The 16540-nt window shown below is 38.7% G+C and overlaps 1 pseudogene; it reads right to left on the bottom strand.

Moving 5' to 3' along the window:
* Positions 1-12693: 12693 nt before the first annotated feature.
* Positions 12694-14936, bottom strand: LOC148098781 (uncharacterized; annotated as a pseudogene).
* Between the last annotated feature and the right edge of the window lie 1604 nt (positions 14937-16540).

Below are 16540 nucleotides of genomic sequence, written 5' to 3'. Positions count from 1 at the left end.
TGCAGTAAAGATCTTTTCATACATTGTATACATTGTACCATAGACCACGGTGTCTTAATTTTTATAATTTCTTTATTAATACTTTGTACAATTATACATTTCAAGGACTCTTCTATTTTTGGAGTGTATTTTTTTATGTATCTGTATTTTATTATACATACATATTAAAAGTGAATCTCTGTCCAAAAAATGCACTCAGTTTACTTTTTACTCACTACTCACTAAATATTTTTGGTCATGTCGCCCTGCTCTATTCCAATCCATTCTTCTTTTGCAGTAGTAGTCTTTAGCAGCACTTAAATAAACCTTTTTTCAGATTTGATGGTTTTGTTACAGACTTTTCAAAAAAGTGTTTTGCTTTTCTTTCACAAATGTGGGGATTAAATTGTGTTAAAATGTACAAAACAGTGATGTCACGTTTTGTGACGAGGACCCAGGCACAGAGAGACTTGATGAATTTAAGAATCATATGATTTAATAAAGAAATTTACAGATTTGCACAGAGATGGTAAAATTATGATGACTGATAATGGAGATGAAGACAACAGATGACAAGGACAGGGAGGAACAGGGGTTTAAATGCACCAAGGAGACAGTCAGCGAGAACTCTTACATTGGGTTTAAAGCTGTCAGAGAAAATATCATGTTCTTGATGCAGCTGACTGCAGATATGCAGGCAGGTCTGAGATCAGCAGTTTTCATAAAAAACAAACATATGCTCCTGTATAATGACACCAGACACATGGATGATTAATCCCTTTAGCTTTTTGTCAAGAAAGCATATGCCTTATATACAAGAACACACTCTTCTTAAAAAGGTCTCCTTAGCATAGAAAAGTCCAGACAGCCCAGCCTGTCCAACCAATCAGATAGCTCCTTACATCTGACCACATGGCTAGTTTATGTTGATTTTTTTTCCAAGGACCAAAGTAATCATTTAAATGCTAAATGCAGACCAAAGCAAAATATGTACATTTCAAAAACATCTCCAACGGGGCACAAACATTTTGCCATGTTTTAAGTAATCAAGTCAATGTTACGATTCATTGTTTTTCTTATATAAAACTGGAACCTTCCAGAAGGTGGATGGCAGAAAGCTAGAAATCAGCCACAGCTAAAAAAAAAACAACAAAGCCCAGTTAATATTTTAAATGACACAAGAAACATGGAAAAGTAATCCAATAGTCAATCTGTTAGCTCAACCCATAGTTAATACCAAATCTAATGCATGAGCTACTATGCTAGTTGTTCCCATAGCTAACAGGAAATAGAAATACATTTAAAACAGAAGACTGGAATTGCCATTTTGGAAATAAATCTCTATTAATATTAGACTTTTGAATCATTTTATTTTGTTTTTTGAAATCACATTGTTATTGAGTTTAATCCCCTTTTCTTAAAACCCATTTCATTTGAAGTATTTATGAATAGATTAATAGTTAATTTTGAAGTATTTATTTATAAATTATTATTCTGTCCCATGGGTATGTTTTAAGTTTGTTATATGACGGGTCAGGTCATTTGTTCTGTAAGTAATGGGATCAATGTATAGGTCTGCCATCTAGTGTGTTAATGGGGAAGCGCCAGAGTTTTTCTCCCAGCACTCGTCAGGGAAGGTCCATTTCTCTGTCTCTAACAATTACTGCATCGGTTGCTCTTGAAAAGTCATAATCTTTTTTAAAAAGGAACGAAAGTATTTACAAATGGCGCAAATCAGTAAAGCTCTGAAGAATGCGACACAGTCTCCTGAGTGTTCATTAAAGCCATTTAATGTTTAGCTCTCTGCATAAGCCGGATAGAGACATTCAGCTAAGGGCAGAAGTATCTTCTTATTGTACATTGAATGATCAAGAAATGAATTTTATAATTTAAACATATAAAGGGATAAATAAAATAAATTAAAAGAATTAAATTATTTTGTAAATGACATTAATAACTAATGTATATTTTAATGTGCATGACTCTCCTGGTCCTCTGTACTTAACAGACTAACAGTGAAAAGAAAGATATAGCCTAATCTCTTATTTTGACTGCATTAAAAAAAAACACAAATAAATATTTTTTATTTGAAAAATCCATAAAGGTATTTCTTTTCATTTTTAATTTAATGCATGAACTGTAACATCAACCAATGGTTTCATATTCTGCTTGCAAATGAGTCTTTCAGGCCTCATCTTTGTGAGGGTTACTAGATTTGAATGAGTCAAGTCAGTTTGAACTTGGCAGCTAAGGCTAGAAAGCTTGGTTAGGAAGCAAACTACACATCTCCCACGTACAGACATACAGTGCTCAGCATAAATGAGTACACCCCCTTTAAAAAGTAGAAATTTAATCAGTAGCTCAATGAACAAAAGAACACTTTCCAAAATTTTTATTGAACACTTGTTTAACTCCATAACATGAAATTGAGGTTAATAATATAAGTTAGACCACAAAATCTTCAGTTTTACTCAAATTGGTTGAAGCAGAAATGAATACACCCCACAACAGAAAACTACTACATCTAGTATTTTGTATTACCACCATGATTTTCAAGGACAGCACCAAGTCTTCTAGGCAGCAACATCTCTGCCAGGGACAGGAAGAGACTGAACAGGTTGATCCGAAGGGCCAGCTCTGTTCTTGGATGCCCTCTGGACCTAGTGGAGGTGGTGAATAGGGCTGCTCAATTAATTGAATTTTAATCTAAAATGACTGAGCCGATTATTAGCACCTCCCTCGCCCTCGTGCTTTACTCTCGCGCTGCTCCGTATGGCAAATTGAGCGCACCTCTCTGCGTTTCATTAATGTTTACATTTTTCATTTATTTTTTATATTGCAAACATTTGCACTGTTATCAGTATTTCCACACTATTTTATATGATTTTTTTGACAATCTTTAAAGCCATTATTCAATACAGTGTTATTGTTAAATAAATATCATCAAATAATCGAGATCTCAATTTCAGTGAAAATAATCGTGATTATGATTTTTGCCATAATCGAGCAGCCCTAGTGGTGAGTGACAGGAGAATGGTGGCTAAGCTGTCATCCCCGTTGGACAACATCTCCCACCCCATGCAGGAGACTCGGACAGCACTGAGCAGCTCCTTCAGTGGCTGCGGCACCCACGATGTGGGACGGAGAGATTTCGCAGGTCTTTCCTCCCCACTGCTGTCAGACTCTACAACCAAGACTTTAACTGATCAAACACACACAAATCCACACATGTGCAATAAGACTGCTATAAGTGCAATTCTTTTTTCTGACAAAGTTGTACTTTTGTATTTTCTTACTCAGTTGTATGTAGCATCTGTATTCTATTTTATTCTATTGTATATAGTATTTTATTTTATTCCATTCCAGTGTCTTCTAATTTCTGCTACATAACTTTGCACTTTTGCTGTAACGAAACAAATTTCCCACCTGTGCGACTAATAAAGGTCATCTTACATTATCTTATGTTTCTCTTCAGCACTGTAGCCAGGCTGACAAAAAGTCAGAGCACTGTTGAGCCAACTATTCCTTTAGCGTTAACTAGTAATGAATTCTTGAACTTCTTCACAAATAAAATTTTAATCATTAGAGAAAAAATTACCCATAATCATCTTACAGATGTAATATTATCTACAGCTACTTTCAGTGCCATTGATATTCATTTAGACTCTTTTTCTCCAATCGATCTTTCTGAGTTAACTTCAATAATTACTTCCTCCAAACCATCAATGTGTCTTTTAGACCCCATTCCTACAAAACTGCTCAAAGAAGTCCTGCAACTATTTAATGCTTCAATCTTAAATCTGATTAACCTATCTCTAATAATCGGCTACCACAGGCCTTCAAGCTGGCTGTAGTTAAACCTTTACTTTACCTTTACCCATCTCTACACCCAGCAGTCTTAGCTAATTATAGGCTGTTACGCGCTGGCTCTGCAAGGCAACAGGGGATGTAATATAAATGAGCATAGAGGCTGGAGGGTCAGATTAAAACTCAGGGTTTATTACCATAACTGAAAACCGATAGTGAAACGACTCACTAGGCAATGAAGCAATGTAAACAAACAAAAAAAACAACACAAGAACACTAATAGAACACTAATCATCTCGCAGGTAGCAACTCAAAAACAGAGGTTCAAAAGGCAGCAGTACAAAGGCAGCGACAGGAGGGACAGTCTACACAGTCTGTTCACATCAACAAGTCCCCCACGAATGAAGAATCCTCAGCCTTTTATACTCCCAGGTAAACGCAGGAAGCCGCATCATAGCTCCGCTGTGTTCCAGGATCCTGCAGCAGCCAATGGTGTGTGTGGACTGGCATACTCCAATCTGCATGCAGTTGGGCAGGCATAGGTCCCTGGCCAGCCAATCACCTGCGAGTCCTTGCACGCTTGAATTTCCATACAGGAAAGCGGGCCCACATTAGGCCAGGGGCCGTAACATAGGCCAATCTCCATCCTTCCTTTCATATCAAAAATTCTTGAAAGTCAAACAGCTTACAGATCATCTGCAGAGGAATGGCTTATTTGAAGAGTTTCAGCCAGGTTTCGGAGCTCATCACAGCACAGAAACAGCTTTAGTGAATCTTCTATTGGCCTCTGACAGTGGACTCATCTCTGTGCTTGTCCTGCTAGACCTGATTAGAACATGCTGTAGGAATTACAGGTACTGTGCTGCAGAGGTTTGTATCATATCTATCTAATAGACTCCAATTTATTCATCTAAATGGAGAGTCCTCTTCACACACTAAGGTCAATTGTGGAGTTCCACAGGGTTCAGTGCTAGGACCAATTCTGTTTACATTATACATGTTCCCTTAGGCAGTATCATCAGAATACATAGTATGCATTTTGACACCCAGCTCCATCTATCCATGAAGCCAGATAACACACACCAATTAGTTAAACTGCAGACATAAAGACCTGGATGGCCGCTAACTTTCTGCTTCTTAATTCAGACCGTATTTCTCCTATATTGGCTTCCCTTCATTGGCTCCTTGTTAAAGAATATAGAGAATAGAGAACAGAATATAATTCAAAATCCTGCTCCTCACATACAAGCTCTTAAATAATCAGGCCCCATCTTATCTTAATGACCTTGTAGTACCATATCACCCCATTAGAGCACTTCGCTCTCGCACTGCAGGCTTACTTGTTGTTCCTAGAGTATTTAAAAGTAGAATGGGAGGCAAAGCCTTCAGTTTTCAGGCCCCTCTTGTATGGAACCAGCTTCCAGTTTGGATTCAGGAGACAGACTCTCTACTTTTAAGATTAGGCTTAAAACTTTCCTTTTTGCTGAAGCATATAGTTAGGGCTGAACCAGGTGACCCTGAATCCTCCCTTAGTTATGCTGCAATAGGCATAGGCTGCTGGGGGATTCCCATGATGCATTGAGTTTTTTATTTCCAGTCACCTTTCTCGCTCACTATGTGTTAATAGACCTCTCTGCATTGAATTGTAATTGTTATTAATGTCTGTCTGTCTTCCACAGCATGTCTTCTATCCTGTCTTCCTTCTCTCACCCCAACCGGTCACAGCAGATGGCCGCCCCTCCCTGAGCCTGGTTCTGCCAGAGGTTTCTTCCTGTTAAAAGGGAGTTTTTCCTTCTCACTGTCGCCAAAGTGCTTGCTCAGCAGGGGGTCATATGATTGTTGGGTTTTTCTCTGTATGTATTATTGTAGGATCTACCTTACAATAAAAAGTGAGGCATGGTAAATGGTAAATGGCTTGTATTTGTGTAGCGCTTTACTAGTCCCTAAGGACCCCAAAGCGCTTTACACATCCAGTCATCCACACATTCACACACACATTCACACACTGGTGATGGTAAGCTACATTGTAGCCACAGCCACCCTGGGGCACACTGACAGAGGCGACTGTTGTTGTGATTTGGCGCTATATAAATAAAATTGAATTGAATAACATTAGCTATGGTTCGTACTTGCTGTGTGGTCAGTTGTAATGTTAGATTGCACGATCGGCAAGAGAATAAACTTTCAATCTTTTCATTGTTTTCCCACCTGGAAAAAAGGCATCCATCCTGTACAGCAGCTGTGAGACGAGCTGATATCGAGTTCTCTACCATCCCCAGATATCTGTTGGTGTGTTCGAGACATTTTCATTCGGGTAAGTTCTAAAAAGTTCATATTACTCTTTATAGTCTATTAGTTTTATTTTCGATGCACTCTGAGGTCATAGCAAATTAGAACAAACACCCTAGTGAGTGATTTTGCAGAACTATGTTCTATTTATAGAGTTGATAATTATTTGGCATTATTGCAGGCAAACCAGCCTATGAAATTGACGATACAAATCCTGACTGGGTTCCAACGCTACACATGGGGCACTCCAAAATCCCTGCCTCAAACATACCACCATGCCAATCATATTACTTCTTCCATTTGAAGGTGAAGAGATGACCCTTCTGGATAAGATAGTGAAGCTTTGCTGCGTTTTGGTGAACATGTGCCCCATTGTGGTTGTACAACCTGTGAAAAATTAAACGTGCTTTTGTTAAATACTCTTAAAAGTCTTGTGCTGTATATATAGTGAGATTTTTTTCAAAACATTTTGTCATTTGTCACTATACATGACATTGATTCTACACTGTAACTGTTGTGATTCTCTGTAAAGTGGTTTTAATTTTTAAAAAAGGCAAACATTTATTTGTTTTTTTAACTTTTGAATAGTAGTACTTAGTAAGTACATATTGAGTAAATACAAATTATTTGCATGGCAATGCACTTCTGGCATAAATCTAGACCCCCTATATAAAAAATGATGGGTCATTCCCACAACCTGCAGCTTTACTGTGTTCCAGCAGTGTATACAATAGAGGTGACAACTCCTCCAGAGTAGCAGATGGAATTTTTCTTTTTTGAGGACAGCTTCTTTTGCCTTTACTACAGATGGTCTGTTTATGTTTCGATCAAGAGCCTTTTTTGGGCAGGAGAAGTCCAAGAGGAGAAGTCCATCTAATGGCCAAACTCTGGGTGAGATCTGTGTTCGTGTTGGCTCCTTCCACCCCTTGACAAAATATTTGTACTTTTACTGTAATTTCCTTACATTTTAAAAATGGGTTTATTACTTTGGGTTTAACACATTAGATGGAAGCCTTTATTTACCAGTCTTTAAACAACAAACTTATATCAATCTAACGGAGGTGACCAATGACAATCTTATAGCGTGACCAGTGATTATTACACACACACAAAAATGAAAGCGGCAAAAAGATATTTCTTCTACAATCTGTGGTGCTGTAGGGTTAGAGTGGATTAAGGATCAAAGTGTATAGCAACTTTTGGGAACTGCATTTTTGGGACAGAAGATCAAGGAAGAGGGATAAGTTAAAGGAAATAGTGGGATTAAAGAGAATAACGTTTTATAAAACTGCAGGTAATTTTAAATACAATCTTTCGAGTTATATTTAAAGGTAAGCACTGCTTAGTGATGCTTGCTAAACCGGAAATGTAAAGTAGACCTTTAGTTGAGTTTTTGCAATCAAATATTAGATCTGTATATGATGTTAAGTAAAGTTGTTGTTTTGTTTTTTTAAATTTTGAAACATCCTGCAAAACAAACTGACTCTTATTCAGAGGTTCAGTAAATACACTCTAGCGTCAAGTCACAACGACAGTCGCCTCAAGGTGCTTTATATTGTAAGGTAGGCCCTACAATAAATAAATCATTGCTGTAACTTGCTGTACTGTGGCGACTGGTGCACAGCGACTGTGGTGCTCAGGTCATAGTTATGTTACATAAATTATAGCAGAGATATTCTGAATTTACACCGATAATGCTTAGTCTCATTTACTGATTTTCACCTTTGTACCTGTTTAGTGCCTAGTATAAAGTTAGGATAAACAGTATAATGGAAATCAGCCAGGTTAGCTTGTTAAATTTTAGGTTACATTCTGTTAAATTCAGTTTTAGAAATCCACAAAGAGTAGGAAACTTCCGAGGAGTAGCAGCACATGTCAGCTGATTACAGCCTGTACACAGAAAATCTTCTGGAGCTCTCAACAGAAGTTATTGTGACTTTCTGATACACACATCCTTTAAAGACCTAATTTTAAAGTAAAGAATGTCTGTACGTTTGCCACATATACCACACACCATTGCCTTAATGAGTTTTATTAACGAATTACGTAGCTAGTCTTGTAGTTAATCTTAAAGCTGAATCATGATAGTTAATCCGATAGCCAGTGTTGGGACTAACGCGTTATTAAGTAACGCGTTACAGTAACTACGTTATTTTTGTGGTAACGAGCACGGTAACTAGTTATTATGCCAAAATCAGGAACGCGTTAGTCGTTACTGGGATTTAGATAGGGTCGTTACTCGTTACTTCGTGTGGTGGCTATCGCGAGCTTCCACAGATTCAGTAACATTAGCAAGTGGTGGAGGCAGCAGGTGGATGAGAGAAAGGGGACGCAGAAGGAAAAGAGACCCGAGGCGGCCGCCGGTCCGAGTGTGAACTGAACTTCAGGTAAGAAGTTATGACCTGCAGTCTATCTGGGTCAGATATAAACCAAGTTTAGGTGGAGTTTATTTTCATTATTCTGACTTTTTCCGTACTGCGTACTAGCCAGCATGACGGAGTTTCTATACAGCTGGGTGGGTGCGATGATGTTAAAGATGTTGAACTTTATTTTGTTCATAAGTTATTAGAGTTGCCAACCGTCCCGTCTGGTATTCAGAGAAAATATTATGCGTTTTGAGGTGAAAAGGAACAGTTTGTCCCGTAATTCAGCTACAATGAAAAAGACACAAAGCTTGAGTTATTCTGTGTCTTTGCTGCACAGCTGCCTCTTCTTCTTTCATTCTCCCCCTCCCTCTCCCGTTTCTACTTCAATCATGAAAACTGATCAGTGATCAGCTGATCGGCTTTTCTCTCTTGTTTGTTTATCGGTCACTTTGCGCCAGAGAGAGGAAACCAGCCGATGTCGCGTTAAACCACAGCAGCACGTTTAAGCTTGATCAGGTGTTGTTATAATTTATTTAATATTAATTTCTACTATCAGCTGATGTTTGCTGGAGCCACAGCTGCAAAAAAGCTGCTGGTCATGATATCGGTTTGGTTATCTGGTGAGAGGGAAACATGAAGATGAAACCAGGAGATGTCCTTACTGAATCATCAGAGCTGTGATGGAGAAACAGGTTTACCTTTTAGGTGACATAAATGAGTTGAAGGGAAGTTATGAACTGTTTCTGAGAGACAAATAACACCAGGATCCTTTTTTTTATGTAGCTGACAGCTGGTAACTGTGCAGGGGCGGATCTAGAAAAGTTTTTGCCAGGGGGGCCAGGTAGGGCATTAACAGGGATAGGTGGGAAAAAGGAAATACTTTTCTTTCTTATTCTCATTTAAAATATCTAGCTTTTAAAAAATAATTATCTGAATCTTACAACAAACGATTGATAGATTGATGCATATATACCATCAAGACAGTGTACATCACTGTCACAACAGCGTTTGTTTTCATTCATTTTCATGTCATAAATTCATTTTTCCTATAATGGTGGGCCAGTCTCTAGTCAAAATGCCCGGGCCAATTTTCTGTCCCAGTCCAGCCCTGTATGCAGCTCATCTGCAGTCTGGTGTTGCCTACATCTTCCTATTCAGAAGGCAGAATTTCTGAGTTCTGAGTACAATCAAAGCACCACGACTGCAGTTTTTGTGTTGGATGTAAAAGGCGCACATGACGCTGTGACGTAGGCTAGAATCATGGCAGCAGTCAATGACGGTCCAGGCGTGGGATTTCTCTCGTGGAAATATGCACATTATCTTTTCCTTTCTATTGGTAGGTGGCACAGTGCACTTGTGGCAAGTAAGCAAGCTAGAAGACTGGCAAAGTTATGGAAGCAACACATTAACAAGAGAATTCTGAGTAAAACCAAAGTTACTTTCCCTAGTAACTAGTTACTTTGAAAGTAACGAGTAACTTGAAGTAACTGAGTTACTTTTGATAGAAGTAACTAGTAATGTAACTAAGTTACTATTTTAAAGTAACTTACCGTGGGGCGATCGTGGCTCAAGAGTTGGGAGTTCGCCTTGTAATCGGAAGGTTGCCGGTTCGAGCCCCGGCTCGGACAGTCTCGGTCGTTGTGTCCTTGGGCAAGACACTTCACCTACCGCCTACTGGTGTTGGCCAGAAGGGCCGATGGCGCGATATGGCAGCCTCGCTTCTGTCAGTCTGCCCCAGGGCAGCTGTGGCTACAACTGTAGCTTGCCTCCACCAGTGTGTGAATGGGTGGATGACTGGGTGTGTAAAGCGCTTTGGGGTCCCTAGGCGGGACTAGTAAAAGCGCTATACAAATACAGGCCATTTACCATTTACCCAAAGCTGAATATCACTCACTAAAAAGGAACTCTTTTTTTTTTTTTTAAGGAATTTGAGGCTGAGGAGGTTCAGATAACAAGGAGTAAGCATATTTCACTTCCTCTTCTTCCAAAGTGAAAGAGATGAAATTCAGAAATTTACCAACAAAAGAATCTTTCAGTTTTAAGTTGGTTTAACTTGGATACGATCACCTGAGTATTCAGTGAAGATGATATTGAAAGTCTGGATCTTCTGCTTTATATTTATTTTTAATTACTCCAGTCGTAATGAAATCATAGGTGGAGCTAGTTACAGTCCACCGGGATTCAATAAAGCAGTCAAGTATGGGATATTTGTCTGGACTGTTATTACAACTCTGTTGTTGTCAGGGAATACTGTATCCACAAATGTAGATATTTTAAAACCAAACAGTGGAAAACTGATTGCTTAATAAATCTCCATTCTTGAGTAAATTACTAAAGCTTGCAAGTGATAGGAAGGCCCTTACTTTAGTTGCATTACCTGACCATTTAAATTTAATTTGAGACAAATTCCTGCTTTCTGGTAGTTTATAACTTTTTTTACACATGATTTTATTTGATGAAAACTGCAACTTACTTGTCTGTTTGTTTTGCTATTGTTCATTAATGATATTTTTTAAAACAAACAAACTTCTGAGTTTCTGTGCTGTGGTGACGGTGATAAGAAGGGTCCGAACGCAGCCTCTGTGGAGCTCCACAGTAGGCGGAGACACGTCACTGCCACAGTAGGTAGAAACAGGCGACCTGCATAGATACAGTGGAAGCCGCTCAAGTGTATCATTTTTAAACTTCTACTTTTTATCGTGCTGCATGGCAGAGAAACACGGATATGTTTCCTTCCTGGCCCTGGTTTAAGTAAGGGAGCTGGATTAAGGGCTTCTGTGGGTGACATGACAAAAAATAGTCTCTAAACCACATTTTGCATTGAAATATGATTTATTGTTGGTATCAGAGATGGAAAGTAACAAAGTAGAAATATTTTGTAACTGAAGTAGAATTTCCAGTTATCTGTACTTTACTTCACTACTATCTTGTGCCCACTTTTTACTTTTACTTCTGAGTGCCTGTACTTTCTACTCACTACATTTTTTAAATCAGGATCGTTAGATTACCCCCCCACCCCCAGCTTCGGACACAAGAATATTTTATACTTTACTTTACTATATTTAAGTATACTGTAAGTATAAAAATATTTTGTATTCTGAGTAAAGTATTCTGATTCTGAAAATACAGATACCTGAAAATTAACTTAAATACAGCAACTAAGTATTTTTACTTTGGTACTTCCTGCCTCTGCTCTCTGCTAAGGTTTTAGAATCACAGTGGAAAGTTTAGAATTATTACTTCGTTTCAAGGAATGAATACAATGTATAGAAGTAGATCAAAAGTGCTAAAATACAACCACTCAGACTTAATAAACAAAAGGAAAATCAGTTCAGTCCAATAATTTTTTATTTGCATAGTGCCAGTACACAAGAAGCTGCTTCAAGGCACTTTATATTGTAAGGTAAAGACCCTACAATATTACAGAAACCCCAATAATCCGAAGACCCCCTATGAGCAAGCACTTGGCGACAGTGGGGAGGAAAAACTGCCTGTTAACAGGCAGAGACCTCCGGCAGAACCAGGCTCAGAAAGGGGCAGTCATCTGCCGCGACTGGTTGGGGGTGAGGTAGTGACACAGATGGAATGTGTTCATGTCACTTCCTCACAGCAAACAGATGTTATTATTTATTGTTGTCTACTATTTTTGGTGTTAAGGGAAATACAGGTCCTCCTGGGTTAGAGATGTAATTGCCTCAGTGTATTTTTAGTATTGTTTTTAACCATATCCCTTAGTGATTGAGTTTTAATTTTTAAAAAAGTCAGTTTATGTTTGTTGACCAGTCTAAAAACTGATTATTTCTTTCAATGTATGAAAGGGAATTATAGTTTAAAATTGTTATTTCTGGTGTGGGAACAGGGCAGCAGGTTTCTTACTGGTGTGAATGTTACACCCCTGAAAACAGGGGGAAAAGAATCACGAGAGTGATTATAACTTGCGTCTCTCATGCAGTCGTTTATTGCAGTGAGGAGAACGCGCGAAAGCCCCCTAGTGGAGAATAGAGACACTACTAATCGATCCCAGAAAAGGCTTACTAGCTGATCAGAGATGTATAGATTGCAGTTCTCTTAAATAACATGAAAGCCATTAATATAACGTGAAAAATAATAAACTCTTAACCATTTTCTTACCATATTTACCTTATTTTGTCCTTATATCAACTGATATGAATTAGTTTTAACTGAACAGTTTTATATGCAGTAGTCCTTCAACCTGTCACATGATGACCTGGCTGATGGGGTCTGTTACTTAATTATGGGGGTGTGTTGGTTAATCTGGAGGGTCTACTGCTTACATTCTGCAATGCCGATGTTTTGCCTACGAGAGGAGGGAGGAAATAAAACTTTTTTTCTGTCTTTTGAGGAATGCTGGAGATGAATCTGGTTGAGCGCCCAACCTCAGACTGCTCATATGATTTCGCCACAGAGTTTGACTTGGCCTTGGTGGAAATCTGAGGTAGCGGGGCGTGCTTTGCGCTCACCTCAAGTGTCCGTTGTTTATTTTCTTCTACAAGGCTGCTGTTCTTAGCCTCATATACAGAAAGGATTCGCTGTGTTGTTACTAACTGCTTTTTGAGGTCGCGATTTTCCCTCTCACATCTGTGGAGTTTCTGTATGGCATCTTTGTTTTGAAGTGCAGCCTCCTGATTCAGCGTTGACCGTAGTTCTTTAATTTCTTTGTCCTTTTCTGTGACCAGCTGTTTATATTTGCATAACAGGCGGTCCCGGCGGTGCTGTTCAAATACTAATGCGTGACTGGACATGTGTATTTCTCTTTTAGCGTTAAGTCTGTTTGTTCGCCACTGCGAGAAGATTTTTTCCTGCGTTTTTGCAGCGTATTTCTTCAGCTCAATGGCAACCTTTAAGGAATTCTCCTCACGCAGGTCCTTTACCTGCTCTGTCAGACGGTCAATTTCCTGTTTTTGTCCTTCAATCGTTTGTCTTTGAATTGACTGAATTTGAATTTCACTTTCCAGCTCTTTTATGTTTTGTTGCTGCTGAAACACAATTTCTTTGTAGTGTGTGAGCTCTTTGTCCACCTTTTCTTTGTCTGCCAAAATCTGGACCAGCCTTTTCTTAACTACGTTGCGCTCCTTGTCAACACAGGCAAGTTGTTTGGCCTGTGCCGTCTGCGCTTCTGCCTGCTTTTGTTTGTTGAGCTCCAGTTTATTTTTCACAGCAAAGTACCTGGTCTGATACTTGGATAGCTCTGCTTGAATCATTTCTCGTTCACTATTCTTTTGTTCTGCGTCTTTTGTCAGTGACTCTGTGGTGTCCTTCAATTGACTGATCTCGGTCTTAGCCTCAGATAACTCCTTATTAAGTTTTTCATTCCAAAACTCATCGTGCGTCATCTGTATTTTTCGTCTGTGTTCTGTTTCTTTCAGAGCATTTCTCAGACTGACAATCTCATGATCTTGGGATGTCATTTTCTTGAAGGATTCCCGCCTCTCACTTTCAAGTTTGGCTATTTCTTCATTTTTCATCTGCAGGACTTTCTCCAGGTGTTGCATGTTAGAAAGCTGCTTTGAGGCTTCCTTTGTCTGACTTTCTTTTTCCTCTCGTTTTTCTTTTAACTCTTTTACTAGTTTTTTATTGTCCAAGTTCTTTCCCAAAAGCAAATCTGACAGTTCATTTTTTTTTCATTATCAATGCATTTTTCTCCATAATGACCCTGTCCTTTTGCTCTTCAAAATCCTCTGCTTTTTTTTGCCATGTTTTAATTTCAGCTTTTAATTTCTCTTCTTGTGCCTCCACTGTTTTAAGTCTGTCTCTACATTGAAACAGCGTGCTAGCCTCTACAAGATATTCTGATGTCGTTTTTTCAAAGTTGACCCTCTCTTCTTTGAGCTGGTCCTGGACTCTAAGCTCATTTTTTATCTGTTCTTCTTTTTCCTTCAGTTCTTTTACTTTTAGGTTTTTTTCAGTGGTCACCTGCTTTAATTCTTGCTTCAGGGCCTCATTTTCTTTGCTCAGTCTATTGACTTTTCCTTGAAGACGAGACAGAAATTCCACATCTTTTTCTTTCTGCTCCCTTCTCTTTTTTTCAGTGGCATGTTTCCTTTCCAGGTCTTTGCATCTCTGTTGAAGGTCCAGGATTTTTTTCTCATATTTCTCTGATCCTGCAGCCTTCATCTCACATTAAGCCATATGTTTTCTTAGTTGGTCTATTTCTGAGAGATGGGCGCGGGCTTCCTGTTTAAGCCTCGAAATATCATCCATTTGTTGTTTACACACCTTAACTGATATTGTCTTCTGCTGTTCCTTGTTCTCAGCTATGAGGCGTTTTTCTTTTTTTCTTAATTTTTCAAGTTGTTTATGCTGTAATTCTAGTGTGGCAGCCTTTTTTAAATGAATGTATTTAATTTGTATTTATATTGTTTGCGCAAAGTTATCAAGTGCAACTAGTTATCTACTCAACTAGGTAATGTGGGTTCCAAATGGAAACTCAAACTAAAAAGCTAGTGTAGTGCTTACAGTTTCTGTCTACATGGGGTGCATTTGTGGGTTTTCTTGAAACCTGACTCCGCCCCCTACAGCTATCTTCAAAGCTAATTCTGTGATGTCACAAATGGCTTTGAAGAAGAAAAACATTAATGCTGTTTGTCTTGACTCTTATGGTAAGTGTCCTTTTTGCTCTTCTGTTCTTAATTAGTGTGAATGCTGTAAAAGCATTCAAACACCGTTAGATTCCTCTTCTTTTGGACATGACTGCTTGTATTTTTCTCATTTTTAACATTTATATTTTTAAATTTATTCAACTTTATTCAAAAAAAATTTCCCATGTATTTCAATGGGGAGGCCCTTCAAATTCTCCTTCAACTCACTCCTCTTTCAACTCTAACTACTTCCACATACATTGACGTAGACCCACCATTCAAACTTTAAAACGCAGACAAGACATTCAACTATTCAACTTGTATTTATCTTTTCAATATCTATTATACTTTTTCTTCAGTTCCAGTTTAAGTTTCATCCTTTTTTTCAGCCGTTTCAGAGTTTATAATGGGTGTGTATGGGACGGAATGTTGGCGCTAGAGTGAGACAGCTCAACTGCTAGAGTGAGAGGAGGGGGGGAAATTAATCTTAAAATCTTTTCTTAAAACTGCTGCTGTGTCCGCAGTGTTTGATCTACAGGTATGATTTTACCCTCAAAACGTAGCCATCGCCGTCCTCTTTCATCCAATGTGTTTATTGTTGTAATAGGTGTTATGGTTCTGTCATAAATGTCACCAATGCACAGCCTCCTCCCTCCAACTCTTCCATAGACTCTAATGTTAAAATGGCTCAGAAGGTTCGTTTGAAAATCAGAAGAGCAGGCTGTCTTTACACTGTCACCACGTCCATATAATAAACTCCACAGGCATGAAAACTGAGAATTCAGTAGACTAGATATTGCTGCCACTCGCGGTGAAAGAATTTTGTCAATATGACTTATACTTTTCATTTCAATTCGATTTGTTTCAGGCTGACGTTTCTGTTCATTTTAAGCAGCAGAAGTGAGGTGCATGTCTGTGTGTGTGTGTGTGTATGGAGCCATTGGGTGCAGTCACTACAGCAACCAGGCTCACACCTGCCTGCTTAGCCCATTTTGTTTTTAGCCGATATTGAATCAAAGGCATGTTTTCCTACTTTTTTTGACAATATTTGCTTTTTTGTGTGACACACTACTAAAAATATAAAACCCATACAGTACTTGGTTGAGATGTAATATTTTACGTCTCAACACTCCCCCTCCCAAAAAAAACCAAAAACAAAAAAACCCCAAAAACATGGTCTTTTCCAGCTCACCTCTACTCTGGCTTTAGCGCCCTTTCTGCCAGAGCAATGGTGGCTGAGACACAGGGGAGTGCAGGCTTAAAACAGGGCATGTTAGCTGCATTTAACCTTCAGTTACTCTCTATATAGTTAGGTAGGAGTCCGACCATGTTTCGTTTTAGCTGTAAAACATTACACCCAGGTAACCTGCTGTGTTGAAAACGTGTTTTCCGACTATGTTTGCTGCCCTACAATCTGTCCTACTCAGTAGTAAAATCAGTGACATTTGACCGTCCTGTTTCTCCATTGAAATTTATACAGCCTATTTAACGTCTGAAACT

The sequence above is a fragment of the Neolamprologus brichardi genome, chromosome 14 (genome assembly GCF_056152115.1).
Source record: "Neolamprologus brichardi isolate AB-2024 chromosome 14, ASM5615211v1, whole genome shotgun sequence".
Taxonomy (NCBI): domain Eukaryota; kingdom Metazoa; phylum Chordata; class Actinopteri; order Cichliformes; family Cichlidae; genus Neolamprologus; species Neolamprologus brichardi.
The sequence above is the reverse complement of the archived record's forward strand: the minus strand, read 5'-3'. Positions and strand labels throughout refer to the sequence as shown.